The following is a 6,227-nucleotide window of genomic DNA, read 5'->3' as shown; positions in this document are numbered from 1 at the left end:
CTAACTATGATATCTTAGTAAATCAGGTAATATCACATTTTCAGACACTGACTTGCCACCACTTCTCGCGACATCTCAGGATCGTAGGACTTTCTCTGATTATCATCCTCGTGTATTACTGCACGCAAAGTTGCATGTAAGCATTGTGTTTGCATCCCTTTGCCCTGTCATTCCAACTTATGCATATATCTGTCAACATTCACATCAAAGCAGCTCTGATGGGCTTCATAACCTATCCTCATAACAACAGGAGATGTTGGCTTATTAAAAAATAATATAACCTGTTTTATGAGGCAGAAAATGTCTGGAGAAACATCTGTGAAACAAGTTGTGTATTAAATATGTAGGAGCTACATTCAAAATTCCTTTTTGCATGGGATGGCAGAGCTATAAAGAGAATCCAGAGTGCGGGCCCCCAGGCTCATTCAAGTCCCGCCATTCTCCCTATCTGACAGTCAAAGCAGAGAGATCTTGCTCTCTATGCCTCCCTCTCGCTATTTCCCCAACTCTGTGGGGATGAAACAGTCGAAATGTTCCTATCACTGCCAGAAATTAGTGACTCAGGAATGTCTCTGATCGTTTTAGAAAATCAAGAGAAAAAACAAAGCATTGGAAGTATTTTTTGTAGTCTTCTTTCCCTGAAAGAAATTGCACAGGCTAAAGAGTTCATTAATGCCGTTTTTGTACTGAAGTGGAGGCCTCTGGAGACATCCCGGCTCCCCAGGCTAGAGAAATGAAGGAAGGATGGGGGTGTGTTGCAGCACAACAGGAAAAGGAGCACAATGTTAGTAGATAGATTAAAGAAGCTGGATTTCAAAGGCTTCTTTATAACCTTTTAATGTACTGTTGCTTTATCCTTGAGAATTGCATTGAACTGATTTTTCAATTTATCTTCACACAGCTGATTTTCCGATCTAATGGGATTGTGGAATCTGCGTTTGTGCTTTATTCATTATCATTATTTGCACAGCAGATCTGTGGAAGACTTATTAATCTGTGGTTTCTGTGGCAATTTGACGAGACCTAATATCTATCAGGCAGCAGTTCTCTTGCCCCGCTTTAATTGCAGCTATGTTACACAGTTGCATGGGTAAAGATATTACATTTATTTGCAACAATGGAAGCTCATTGGTGACTGCATTTGACACGTTTGATACAGTATTATGATGATTTGAACCTGGTTGTGGGTTTCTGATGACACCGGTCTCCTCTCGGAGCGAAAACACTGGCTCAGTTTAGACAGAAAACATTCAAACATGATCAGCACAAACAGGGCAGACGTTTCCCGCAGTAGCTCAAAGGGAGAACATTCAGCAAAATGTACACCATGCAAATGTAGACATCAAGTATTGTTCCCTGTTGAGTAGAAACTATACACAAATGAAAAATGTAATCAAGCAACTTGTGCAACAATGGCAATTTCAGTGTTTTCCAATTTGACTCCAAATTGGAAATCAAAGGGGCCCCACTGCCAACATTTAGCTGGTTGTTCTCAGAGGCAGCCCAATATTGAATCACACAGGGGATGGTAGTGTTTCAGTTTACCTAGATTAGAAATAGTGTTGTTGTTCGTGTTTATTTGTGTGTGTGTGTGTGTGTGTGTGTGTGTGTGTGTGTGCTATGTATTATGTAGCTTGCGCACACGCACACACACGCACACACACACACACACACACACACACACACACACACACACACATACACATATACAGAGAGATGAACATTTCATCATGATAAAATTTCATTTCAGTTGATATTGATAGGTTACTGATCATTTTTAATGGGCCATTTCTAATGAAGACTACCAGAATCTAAGCTTAATTTGAATTGAACCATTTTTGACCATTTTTGGTGATTTATCAGGCTACACAGGTAAGGATTTTAATGCTTACACACCAATGAGAACACATCAGCCTTCGAAGCAGAACGCTTAAAGGTCTCACAAGAGCAACCACTGGTCCTCCCCATCCACAGACCTCTCCTGGTGGACGCTGTGGTGGTGAGAGACTCAGGTCACTGTGGACAGACTGCAGGATGTTAGGGAGAGTGATGAAGTGTAGGAGTACACTATTGTCGAGGGATATGAGCTTTTATGAGCCAAGGAGGTAGCACGGTTTGGGTTTGTTCATGCAACCCAAACAGTACTACCTACTGTGCTTTTATAGTGGCTTGCATTTAAGGCATTACTATTGATGAAGCATCTATTTTGTTGGTACATACCACTTTTATTTTATCACCAAGGCCTATTTTGTACCCTAAAACAGCTTCTTACTCACTGCATAACTCATGTTAAATGGCAATGTTGCCCTTTTTAGCAACAAGTTATCGCTCTGACCATGCGTTGTTTAACTTTCTGTCTACTCTGGATGTTTGGTTGTGCAGATTGGCATTCCTTACTTTGCTCCTGCATTTTAGCAAATATATGAATAGTTTTATAATATGATGTTCAGCATGAAGGAATGACTGCGCCAGAAGAAAATGAGACCAAAGCAGTCTGACAAACATAACCCACTGTTTAGCATAGCTAATTAGATCAGTTCATCTGCACAGCTCCAGGATTTGCTGGTTGTTGCTGATATTATAGTCATGCTGACTGGTCAGAATGTGTTTGTGTTGTTAATGTGCGAGCAGAAGTTGCTTAAATGGGGCCATTTAATGTGTTAATACAGTGTTTCTTGATTCAAAACACAGATCAGTTTCAGACAAATGCAAAGCTAGCTGGTTAAGTAACACTGAGCCAGAGATCGTCTTTTTTTTAATCCGATATCTGCTCCTCATAAAACTTTGCAAACTGAGAAATTATTAACAGACTGTGTGAACAGCTGCTGGCATTAAAATGTGCTTTTGTTCATTTTGTCAGACAGTGTGGTGTTAATAAAATAATGATTTTTATCTGCGGTGCAAAAGCTTGGTATGAAGTGCTGGCTTAGTATTTATGAGCAGTGATCACATTTCCCCCAACTTGCAACACCTGATTAACAGTCAATTAACAGATGAAACTCAAATGTTAATATTGAAGTGTTTATATCGCAAGTGATTTTCATCGTTGGTCTGTCGAGACACGAGTCAATCCCAGAAACATGGAGTTGGTGCATTAAGATTGGACAGCCGGTGGAAACGTCCAGAGATCGGCTGGAATTGCAGCAGATCGGCTCAGGATTGTGATGCAGTAAAATGCAGTGTAATACACTGGTGGACAAGGAATGGAGATGCAGGGTTTTTGTGAGGTAACAAAATAATATGCTTGTTTAGTGTGTAAATGACACGTATTCATTAAGATCCTTTGGGGATTACGTCGAGAGATTAACGGGAATATGTGGCCCTGTAGATTTTAAACATCCCTGGCCTTTCATCTGCTGCACCAGAAACTCTGCTGCCTTTGAGTCTTGAATGATACGTCTCAGTGACTGCTGGAGAGATGAAAGGCTCCATTTTGAAGTCGTTAGTGCTGCTGTGCTCGACCGGCTGCCTTGTATTCCTCCTCCTGTCAGAAACACTTGGCTAGACACATGTGAAAACCCCTCTGCCATCCGGAGCCTTTTATCACATGAAAAGGCTGCTGCCCGACCATAGAACATATCTGAGCATGTTATTCTCCATCACATTGTGTACAATTTACTTTGCAGCTTGGGGGACTCACAGCAAACATAGAAAGAATACTGTGATGTCTCTTTGAATGGTGATGAAATCCTGTTTGAAATGGAGGCATCAGTGTAGCCCAAAAATACCGACACCCCTCTACAGCGGTGGAGATAATACGGATGCGGGGAAAGTGCAATTTCTATGCATAGCCGTGGAAGGGGCATACCTGGGGTTGGCTTGATGAAGAAAATGCTTCAGTTTAGATGTCATGTTTTTAATTTTAGTCTTCTTTTAGCATTCCATTAAACCACGTTCAAACTTAAAAGCCTCATTCCTACCAAGTGCCTGTCATTGAGAATGAAGAGCTATTACTTTCACATCTGGGACCGGGAACAATAGCATGGTGATATGGGGAGGGCTCTCTATGTGCAAAACACATCTCACTATTTTGTAGCAGACTTCTATAATCACAAGTGGCAAAGATAGAATGGAAAATGCAGCATAAACAGTTACAATCAGGTTGGGCAAAAAGTTGTTGTGTAAAAATTATCAGACAAGAGTGATAAGGAAGCCAAAGATGTGCAGGATTTTACTGTTTATTTACACGCCATAAAATCTTCTGTACATGGATATTGAGTCAACATCCAACTGCACATCTGAGTGCAATAATGCTCCATTTATTTACCCCTACAGTTAAATAAAAAGTCAGTTATTACTTACAAAGTCATGCGGGTACACTTTCACACATCAAGCTCTTAAAAATGTATGAACTTCCCTAAGACTGTGTTGTTAATACCAAACCCTTTCTCAGAAAAAATACTCAGATCAGTCACATCATTAAAACTACCACCTTTATAATAAAATTAATACATCAACTTCAATAACCAGCTACTCACTTGCTGCCTAATGAATCCCAGCCTCTGACAGCTGCCACCTGTAAGTGTAATGTTATGATGTGGCTGATCGCTATAGGTTCTAATGCAGTTACTTCTCATCAGCAAAACACCCCAATCACTGTTCTTTAATTGGCATCTCTGACACAAGTCAGGCCTTATGTTGACAACATATGTGTCAGACAGACTGAAATAACAGCTGCAGCCTTCTAAATATGACACTTCATTTTTTCACAAGCATCTTAACTCCACCTTTACGTATACACCATGTCAGTCCAAACATGTCGATTTTAGAACAGAAAAAGGTCTTGTCAAATATAATCCACATGTGTTCAGAGCTCTAAATGACAAGCACGCCTACACAGAATTCACAGGAAAAAAGAAAAAGTCTATTGAGATCTGAAAATGAAGTCATACATTATACAATAAAGAAAAGGGAAATGACAATAAAGCACAAGATGGAAAGTAGCTTGTTGGTGAAAGAAGTCTACCTAATCTATCATACATCACCAAACCTATTAAGCAGAGAGAAAACATTTAGGTGGGTCTTTCTTTACAAACTGACATTCTCACATGTAACAATAGGAAAAGTGGAAAATCATAAAATCAATGATGGCTGGATTTCTTTGGCTTTGGGGTCTCGGTATTATCCGTGATGGCTCTCTGACTCACTGTCATGGGTTTACTGGGAAACTTAACACCTGCACTTCTCCAACAAAATGTCTGCTGTGATGAACGCCTTTTGTCATATCGACAAAATGCATCATTTTAGAGTTGCCACCTGGAGAGTGGTCGAATCGGCAGCTGGAAGACTGAGATTCGACTTTTTTTTTTCATATTATCCTCTCCCACACCCTATGAAATGTTCTACTAACCACAAAGCATATAAAAGTATTTGATGATAAATTGCTCAACAAAGACCAGAAACTGATGAGTACATCAAACAATTTATTACTTTATCTATTTTTAAATCTGTAAGCCACATTTTTCTAATTGCTATGTTTTTGTGCAGAATTTTTAGATGTCATATAAAAATAAACGCATCTGGAAGTCCTAGCGTGCAACAACCCATATATGTTGCAGAATATGATCTTTAGTGAGACGTTTGCTTTTGTCATGTTGAAGCATAAATGTTCGACCACGTCGACTTTGGAAATAATCAAGTTATTGACTCAAAAATACATGAGAGTTTAGAATCTTAATTACCATAATAATGCCTTTATAAACTGAAAATACCTTAAATTTAAAGGTTTCTATTGGAACCAATTCTGTTTGCACTCAGTGTTAATCAGCAAAATCAGCCTTTTTAATTTATTTTTTTCAGGTTTAACATACACGTTGAATTTGTTCCTCTCCTCATCAATGATACAGCATGTATAATGTGATAATTATCAATACTCATCAGTTTGAAAAAACTAATTTTGAGCCAACTTATGGCTGTATCACACCAGTCTTCCTCACCCATCCCTATTTGTTTGTGCTTCTTTCCCCTTTTCATGGCTCAAACATGACTCTAAGTAGACCACATTTCTGTGTTCATCCTAAAGTGAGTATGACTGGTCTCTGCAGGACCATGTCCTCAGAATATACCAGCCATAATAGTGATGAATAGACCTACTTACAAAAAGGTACAGATGCATTTAATGGGCATTCGAACATTTTAATGGATAGAGGTGCCCTACTCTAAGCTCTTGCTGCCATTAAGTGCAACAAGAATGGAATTATAAAGGCATGGACGCGGTTTGAGGAAAA

Source organism: Amphiprion ocellaris, chromosome 4 (assembly GCF_022539595.1).
Source record: "Amphiprion ocellaris isolate individual 3 ecotype Okinawa chromosome 4, ASM2253959v1, whole genome shotgun sequence".
NCBI lineage: Eukaryota > Metazoa > Chordata > Actinopteri > Pomacentridae > Amphiprion > Amphiprion ocellaris.
The sequence above is the reverse complement of the archived record's forward strand: the minus strand, read 5'-3'. Positions refer to the sequence as shown.